Below are 10,404 nucleotides of genomic sequence, written 5' to 3' on the forward strand. Positions count from 1 at the left end.
AAAGAAAATGTTTCTCTCACCGGCAAATTTTTGAAATTTTGAACAAGTGAGGGGAAACCACGAACGGTTTCCCCTTATATACCCATCGCAATTAATGCGGAGGGAGAAACGAATCATCACGTTCAAAAAGAACCAATTATGCGGCTACACGTGTCAAGCGCCGTTTACGCTGACAGTTATCACGCGCGCGTGGCCGCCCACGCGCCTGACATAAGAGACCCTTACACTCCTTGCTACAGTGCATTTAATGCCTCGGGCAGTGCAAATGTCCTTTCATTTCAGCACATGCCAGAATGACCTCACCAACTTCCACCAACTCACACGTGAGGTCAGCCACGTATGCAACAAAAAGCGACTACATTATCCAACTATAAGCGACATGCGGTTTCTCTGGTTCCCGCACCATAACCCATACCGCATGTCGTTTTTTTACATACCCCTAAAAATAGGCAAAAATATATATCTCCACACTATAAGGGGGTATAATACCTAACCGCACTACCCACGAGCACACGTGGAATATGCGGAAATGACACACACGAGCCCGTTCAGGTGTGTCAGATACTCAGAACCAGCGTTGTTCTTTGGACTGAACCGCATCTCAGAAACAAGTAAACCGCATTGCCTTCATTCTCTTCAAGCTTTAAATCCCTCCTATCCGGTTCACAACCACAGAGGGTGCTTGAACAACTTCTTCAACGAGAAGAAGCAAGGGAATATACGTGAGCGCACATCAGCAACCCTGACTCCTGATCCTTCAAGAGCCACATCCGAGCAACACACACGTTTCAAGCGAATATGGGGTGACAAAACCGCAGACACTCATAAGTCACTGCGGACATAACCATAGCTTCCGCAAACGGTTGCTACGGAAGAGCCACAACTAACTCCACATCGAGGAACGAAACTACTTCAAGGAAAACGCCTCGGTATTGGAGCGTGAAGGAAGGTGCCCAAGGAAGAGATGCGGCCGAGATCCCCAATGATCATACGAGCCCTTGTCGAACAACAAGCGATCGAAAAAGCGGTGACAAGTCTGCTTATGACTTTGTTACCCTACTTGTAAGTTGGATAGAATAAACAATGGTAGGCATTACCATGCCTATGACCATGTTTATTTGACCATTATCCAGAATCACATTGTTCGACCAAACATGGCCAACAATGACGCAAGTACCCAACGTTGTTCCCACAACCGTGGCCAACAATGTCAAGCAACGAGGTAACCGCAAAGGACGTGCGGTTACTTGAGAGCTAATGGGAAGAACATGAACACCCCACGAAAGGAATCATCATTAGATATCCAATCATGGGAGCAGGACGCTCTTTTCTTCGTTCACCACCTCAAAGGTTGGTTCGAAGTTTGTGCACACCTTCAACCATCATCTCAGAGATTGGTTCGAAGTTTGTACACTTCCTCCAACTAATTCCCACAATTGGTTCGGCACACCAACAGGTGGCAACCAGCCAAAGGCTGAGAATTTCGCATCAGACGAAACATTTTCACCGGTACGGAAGAGACGTCAAATGACCCTTCCAGACCTCCAGCTTGATTTACAAACAGAGAAGACCATCCACATGGTCTAGAATCTTCTCCAGACTCCAAACTACCTTCTAAACACCATAGTCCAGTACTCCTCCCACATACAACTTGCATATGGCAGCAACACTAGACTGGGGGGACTTGAAGGGGTATGGTCCCAGATCTCGCGTCAGCATCGACCGCGAGTGACCATTACCCTTATCAAAACCCCCACCAGCCAACAACCTACTTGTGCCCATGCGAGAACGCGTCGACACAAGGGTTGAATCCAATCTGACTAGTGATGAAGGAGGACTTACCTGGAACATGAGAACGGTAGAGTGATGCGACATAGCATCACGTCTGGTGTATGAAAACGGAAGTATTCACAGCGATGCGGCCTCGCACCGCGTCCAGTGAACACTTCTATCAATACAAGGAAGCTGGATAACAGCAACAGTCACCACAGGCGACGATGCGGCCAGCACCGCATCTCGCGTATTTCTTAATCACAAGCAAGAGACGCGATAACATCAGATGTTACCGCAGGCAGCGATGCGGCTCGCACCGCATCCTATACGCTCAACAAGTGGGACTGACACCACAGTGCAAGTGGCACCAATGGCAGTCACCTGTCAGGGCTACGTAAGCAACGGACTGACGTGGCATAACATCCACAACCGACAAGCCTGACACACCTGCAAAGGTGCAGCACGTCGTCAGTCCGTCCATCATCCTCCTCCTTCACTCCTCGGATATAAATACCAACCCCAAACCAGGTTTGAGGTATCTCTTCACAACTCTCTCACTACTACTACTATCATACTTTGCTTCCCAAGCAGATTACTGATTCTCACGCCGGAGAGTGGTAACAAGGAGCACCCCCCACCCCATCCTCCTTGTTACGAGTCACGGTTTGTTTCCTTGTGCAGGAGATCAACCCACCGGTGATCCAGCCAGCGATCCTCGAGAGGAAGGGATTAACCCTTCTTGACGAGACCAGTGAGTTAACCCTGCCCAGCTAACCATTGTTTCATCAAGTGAGTGGTGCAATTTTAACTTAGAATTGTAGTATTGTAAGTCTTGGTGAGTTTTTGAATGGTTTTTGGAGTCGAATATTGTAAATGTGGTGTCTAGCATCTTGCTAGTTTGGTATAATAAAATGTTTTGTTGGCCGTTCAAAAAAAACTTGCAAAATGTAAATCAATACAAAAACAAAATTCTAATTAGAAAGGCAGTAAAATATAGATGTAAAGTATCATTTATGAATAAAAGTGATTAATAATTACATACACGTATTGTCATTAATTTTAAATATAATTTAAACTTATTTTGTTGTATAATAATTAAAAGTACTTTATAAGAACTAAGAATTAAAAAGAATTATATGTATCAAAAAGTGCACACATTCGTTTATTGTATAATAAAATCGGAGATTTAATCCATATGTATTGAATTGTGTATAATAAAATCGGAGATTTAATTCATATCATATATTGAAGAGGAAATCACGAATGCAACATCTATTATCTATTATGTATAATAAATGAAAGTGATTTGAATCATGTGTCACTAGATGAGGGCATCGTTTTTCCCCTTTTCACGCCCAACAATACCACTGCCCTCTTTTATTTATCCTCTCTCTCATTTACTCATTTAGGGCTTCCCACTTTCTCTCTCCCTCTGCTCTGCTCTATTCTGATCGATGTTCAGATCAATGCTCCGAATCAAGGTTAGATTATCAATAACTTCCGTTCTATAAGTGTCAATTTTTGTTTTCATTGTTCATTTATTCGATCTTCATGCGTGTTTACTTATTGTTGTGCTTTAGCTAGGGTTGCGCTGGTAACTTGATGACGAAGATGATCGGAGGTTGTCGGCTCTGCGTCCTGCAGTTCTCTTGGTTATGCTGTAATGGATTTGAGGTTTAGGGTTAATTATAAATATATTTTTTCATTTTTCCATCTTGAGTTTTAGGTTAGGGTTTGTTTTATTTTTGTGCTTCTTTATGATTTTCAGGTCGATTGTTTGGTGACTTGTTATTGATGTTTGCTGTTGTTTGTTAATTAGGCTGCTGACATCGCCGACCGACTCCAACGACTTCGAAAGGTTGTAGGACTATGAGGACCAACTAAAAGATTTGGACGACAAGTATCAGGTGGTGTTTGGTTTCATTTTTTTTATGTTTTACTTATTTTCATATTATGAAATTTGTGAAATAAGGTAAAAATGGCTATTCTAATAGTTCATGATTTCATCCCTGTTGAAATAAGGTAAAAATGGTCATTCTAATACGGCAAGTATCTTATGGTTGGATGGTTGAATTAGTTTTATTTTGGGTGTTTTTGTATGATTTCATCCATTTCTTTAAATAGTTCATGATTGAAGATGCAGTTGAACGTATCTTTTGAGTGAAATGAATGTTGATTTATCAGAAGATGCAGTTGAAGGTATCTTAAATAAGGTAATAATGCATTACATTCTTGTTGAAAAACAGAGTCGATAAATTTAGGGAAAATGAGGTTGAAAGATGATAAGCCAACAGTGGACGATATCATTCTACAGGTTTGATAAATTCAGATGTATTCTCAAATAATGCTTCCTAGATGCTTCCAAACAAGCAGCACTTTGAACATTTGTCGGCCTTCAAACATCTGTTATCTATAATCTAATATCTATTATCTATTATCTATTATCTATTATCTATTATCTATTATTTATTATCTATTATCTATTATCTATTATCTATTATATATAATAAATGAAAGTTGATTGATCCACTTTGGGTCATGTGGAGCAATCAATTTTCATTTATTATATATAATAGATAATAGATAGTAGATAATAGATAATAGATGTTTGAAGACCGACAAATGTCCAAAGTGCTGCATCTTTGGAAGCATCTAGGAAGTATTAATTGAGAATAACCCTGAATTTATCGAAGCTATAGAATGAGATTGTCCACTGTTGGCTTATCATCTTTCAACTTCATTTTCCCTAAATTTATCAACTCTGTTTTTCAACATGGATGTACTGCAATCATTCCTCTCAGTTAAATAGACCGACACTTGCTTCCTCTCAAAGGGTTATTGAGTGGTTATAACAGCTGATCATGCTAAGAACTGTTATAACTAACCACTGCTCCTTATAAAGACTGATGGACTTAAAGACTGATGAGGCATATCCACTGTTGAAGACAAAGCCCTATTAAAGACAAGCACTTATGTACCTAGAGCTTGATTAACCAATGGAAAACCACTGCTCAGTAGCTGTAACAACTCTCACTAAAATTAATACTTAGTATGATAATTATCCAATAAGGAAACCCTAATTGAGACACCCAAGTGATTCTGCATAAACCCTAAAATTTCCAGAACAATCGGAATCAGGATCAGGGCCCCTAAAACTCAAAGGGGGTAAACCCTAGCTAACGATTATCAACATAAAACGTTGTTTAATTCTTATTGGTCAAAATCATCAAGTCAGCAAGGCTAGTCCCGAACCTAGGCAGCCTATAAATAAAGTGCTTCCCTTACGGACCGTAAGGGATATGGCTTACGGTCCGTAAGCCTGCCAAATTTCGTGTATAAATAGCAGACATTGGCACTTGCTTTCTGTGATTGAAACGACGTCAATTCTCACTATGTACGTCGAATTAGAGCAGTAGTAGTGCAATTAAAACACACACGGGTCACGAAGTGCTGCTACGATGCCGAGTATTAACTCGATCGCTGTTCAATTCTTTTCTTTCCGTCAGCTTTTATTTTTGTAAATAATAGCTCGGGATTTTACCCTCTAAATCCCTAAACTCTGCCCGTTATTAGGGTAATAACTCTAATCACTGGAATGATTCTTTATCCGATCGATTATAACTATCCAACGATTGTCTGAGTGCTGCTCAAATTGAGTTATACTTTGTTATTCATCGTGATTTCAACTTGAATGTTTGAGTGCTGTCCGAACTCGGGCTATACTCTGTCATTCGTTGTGAATCCGCGGAATTATTAAGTATTGCACTTGTAAATCGTTGTGAGGGTTTTATCTCGTGATTATCGTTAAAGTTGAATTGAGTTAATACAACTAATACGGGTTCTTGTATCTAGAAATTAGAACTCGTAAGCAAGGAATTGCTAGAATACTTAAAAGCTAAGTAAACTTAATAAGTTAAATAAACTTAGCAGTTAAGTTAGCTGAGTAGATTAATTAATTTAATTAATCAGTTAATCAATATTAATTAAGCTAACAAGATTAATTAAGCTAAGTAAGGTTTATAGATATATATGGGGTCGTATGAGAACGTTTAATATTAATAGTTAAATATATTATTTTTTTTTACCTTATTCCGTTTTTAATGAAACTTAGGTTAAAACGTAGATAAAAATATGCTCGTTCTAAAGACATATTCGTCGTTTTATAAAACGTCATATTTTAAAAGTTATACGAGAAAAACGAGTGAAGCAGCTGAATTAATATATATAAGCAAGCTAGCTAGCATGTCAAGCAGGTAGGTAGGCACGTCAAATTTATCCCACATCGACCAGAAATATGTTTGAGGTGCTTGCTTGCTTGCTATAAATAGGAAGCTTAGGATTTCATTCTTCCTTGCTCATTTCTCTTCTTCTTCTCTCTATACGTTGGTGTTCTAACCAATAATCACCGATACGATATTCTGTTCGGTCGATTCAGGAACCAACTAACGGATGCCAAAGTATTATACTTTGTGAATTTCGTTAAACGGAATCCAAAGTACTATACTTAGTGAGTTCGTTAAACGGATGCCAAAGTGCTATACTTTGTGAGTTCGTTAAACGGATGCCAAAGTACTGTCTGAATAAGACTACACTTTGTGAATTCCGTTAAGGTTCGAATCTCGTAACCATCGTTAAGGTTTGATTTAGGTTTTACACAAATACGTATTCCATTCTGTTAAACTATATGTTTAACTACCGAAAATACTTCCCACTACACACTCACAATCAAACAAACTATTAAATCATCAGAAGATCCAGAATAATAAAGTGCATGCTTAATTTTCGGAAGAAGTAGAATCAAGAAGCTTGTTAACTCAATCTTGCATGCTTATAAAGTGAGTCATTCTCTTTTTATCAACTGTTTTACAAAACTCCAAATTATTTTCCAAAGTTATAATTACAGGGATTAAGTCTATGTAATCACCAAAATACAGCCGGTATGTGGGGTTTTGTATACATTACTTATTTCCCGTCACACTTGGACAACGAGTTAGCCAAGGGGTGATCTGACCACAGTCACAGACACCATTTGGACAACGAGATAGCCAATGGGTAGTCGAGTGACAAGTACTGTGGGTAGTTGGTTTGATATCAGAAACATTGTAATTCCCCTTAATACTGTAAATTATAACAAATATGTTTTTGTATAAACCTGAATGAACTCACTCAGTATTTCCCGCTGACAAAACCTTTTTAAAATGCGTTTCAGGTAATTACAGTAGATTGGAGTAAGAATTGGATCCGGCACTGAAGGACTTCAAGAAATGGCTTATTTTATTAATTAAATCAACTTAAGAAATATTGTTTTTATTAAAAGCTACCTTTGTAAAACATGGAATTTATTCCATCTATTTAAATAAAATCCGGTGTTTCTAAACTCTGATATTTTTCCTAACTCACGGTCCTGATGAAATTTCCGCTGCAATGTTTTTCAAAATAATCACCGGTACCACTTGACTGCTCGCGGCTTCCGATTCCGGCCAGGATGGGGTCGGGGGTCGTGACAGAAGGTGGTATCAGAGCCACTGCTTTAAGCCTATAAGTGTTGTGATAATAATACTTAAGCTTAAATAAAAAGATTTAGGAGATTACTATTTGGTAGCACAGCTGATAGCAGTTAGACTTGAACATAAGAAAAGATGCCTTAGTATAAGCTAAGCCACTTGTTTACGCAATTAGGTGTTATAATAATACCTAAGTTTAAACGGAGAATTAGAAACTTAATATTATCTGATAGCACTCCGGATGATATTTAGACTAGAACTTAAGAATTTTGCCTTAAAATAAACTTTAAGGTAAATTACTTATATAAGTACAATGTAATGGATATTGGTATTCCATAAGAATGACGATTAGCAGGCAATAGCACTTAATTGCTTCTTGCTTATTGATATTATTTGGTCTAGAATAAGATATGTTATGGGAATACAAATTTCCTTAATTCTGGATAAAAGCCCTAATAAAAGAGGCACTTTTAAAATTTTGAAAAGATACTATTTATGGGAAATAGAAAATTTTCCCCGGCAAAACTGGGTATAGAGTAGCAGACTCTCCAGCTTGTCCGGATATACCGAGGTTACCTCTCCGGCAAGAACCGGGTAAGATGGGGTATATAAAATGTCAAACAAGTGACAAGATTTCCCTAAATAGTATCATGGCCTGATATCACACTTGTTTTTGGAAATAAGAATCTGTTAAATACATTAACCTTATAAAGGGTATGTATATTACAACATGTGAAATATACGATTATATAGATATGTATATCTATAAGAAATTTCAAAAGCCATAACAATTGATAATTAAGAATAAAGCACAAGTATATGTGTCAATAATAAATCTAGATTCCTTTATCAAGAATCTCTTACATATATCGATAACAAACATTATTTCGTTTGATCATCTACCTCGTAACTCGAGCGTCAACATAAACAGTGGAAACTCTATAAGTTGGAACACCATAAAAATATATATATATATATATATAAGAATTACCAATGCGTTATCATAAATTATTAACGCCATAAATTATGAACGCAAATAAGAAGCATATAAAGTTGTGCTAATGCACAAGAAAACACATGAAACTTAAATTATACGTCCACAGACGTCAAAGTTTATCACACACAACTTCCAAGGCAAGACCTTTGAAAAATATAAATTAGGCACGATGACACCAATATTAATTCCGTCAGTAAAAGTACTACTAATCAAAAAGCGGCACTTTGCCACATGATCTTACAAACGATCTAAATTTCACTAGATATGTTAGAACAAGAATCCAATCTGAGTCATAATTACTAGCACTGCAAAAGGAATCCCATACCTTCGCAAATCCCCTATTTCATTTTATTCGACATTCCCTGATAATGTCACTTAACAACGGTTATCACACGAAATTCCAGATAAAGCTCTTATATTCCCTTCGTTGCAATTCTGACCTCTATGAATAAAACTTTTGCTACTTCCCCTAATGGTCATCATACAATGAAGATTTCTTTCATAGTGGCAAATATTGATCTATTTCATTTCTTGGTAAATCTACACCGTACACATGCACTGTTTGTTGTACATGTGGTTCATCTGAGTTACAAAGACCATAGGAAGGCTTCATTCCAATTTGTTGTTTTATTAAAAGTTCAAATCTCGTTTTGCTATACTTGATCTTTGCATTGTAAACCGCGTTTTACAAAGCGATAACTCTTTAATATCGAATCAATGAATTTCTTAAAAAAACTCGATTTTTTTTAGGGTATACATGGTTTCTGTGGTGATCATGACCGAACTTCCTTATTAAAACTCGTTCTATTCAACCCAAGTTAACTTGCTCGCAATACGTATTCAATTCGAAGTCCCATATGATGGATTGAAACCATCATATTCAATATAGTCCCAACAAGCACTTCAATTCTCTTGAACCATAACATGCTTGTTTAGTCTTCGAATTCATCAAATCATTTCTTTGATCACTATCACTTTGTGATGATATTTTCACAAATTTGAAGATTGCGCTAATCTAGGATTTAATTATTTATTTATTTATTTATATTGAATCCGCTTTGTTGATTTATTTTATAAAAGCAATCTTAACACAATTGTGTGCTAAGATAATGATCCACCATTTCATGTCCTAATTCCGTAGTCCTTACAACCTCAATCGAGCCTTTCGTGATATTTCTTACCTTATCATCATTGATCGAAAAACATTATATAAACTTAATTGATTATATATAGAAACTTACAATATAGTATTCCTGTATTTAAAATTTTTGTTAAAACCATTAAGGTAAAGAATTTATATTTTTACGTATAAAATTTTGTTTAAAGTATATTCTCATTTAAGTTTATGCATTTATTATTGGCAATTAATATTAGTTTTATTATTAGTAATAATATATTAATAGTAATAGTGTTAGTATTATATTTAGATACTAGAGTTATTATCAGGGGCATGTATTGAATAGCCTAGCCTTAGTTAGGCATGGACTGGCCACCTATGCTTAAACAAGGCAGCACTAACCAATATCCAACCATGATAATAACTATTTAATGTATATAAATTAAGTCATCATACTTATTTAGTAAATTTCAATTATATATAAAAATATTTTTATATTAAATATATATAGAAATATATGTACTTTGTACTGTAAAAAGAAGACATATTTTCATAAAACAATTAAAGGGACGGATAAAATTATCTAAATAATTGTCTAAGTATTCATGAACAAGACGTATTATAAATAAATGTTCATCTTGATTAATATTTCACAACTATTAAATACTTATAGAAATATTCTTTTATAAAATATATATATATTAAAATATCAAATGTTATTTATGCAAGCCAATATTTAAGTATGCTTGATAAACATTTATTATTTTACTTTTATGATTTAAAAATACCCTATTGTAAAATCTTATAGTTAAACATACTTGATTTTAAAAATGATAATCGTAAATTCTACGATATTAAGTAAACCTATTTATAAAACATATATCATTATTTTGTCAAAATTACCACGGGTTTTGATATTTTAAACCTATCTATATTTATTTATTATTCTACTTTATGATAACATAAAAAGAAAAGGTATTTAATAAATCAAAATATCACCTATCTTTAATCAA

Source organism: Helianthus annuus, chromosome 17 (genome assembly GCF_002127325.2).
Source record: "Helianthus annuus cultivar XRQ/B chromosome 17, HanXRQr2.0-SUNRISE, whole genome shotgun sequence".
NCBI classification, from domain to species: domain Eukaryota; kingdom Viridiplantae; phylum Streptophyta; class Magnoliopsida; order Asterales; family Asteraceae; genus Helianthus; species Helianthus annuus.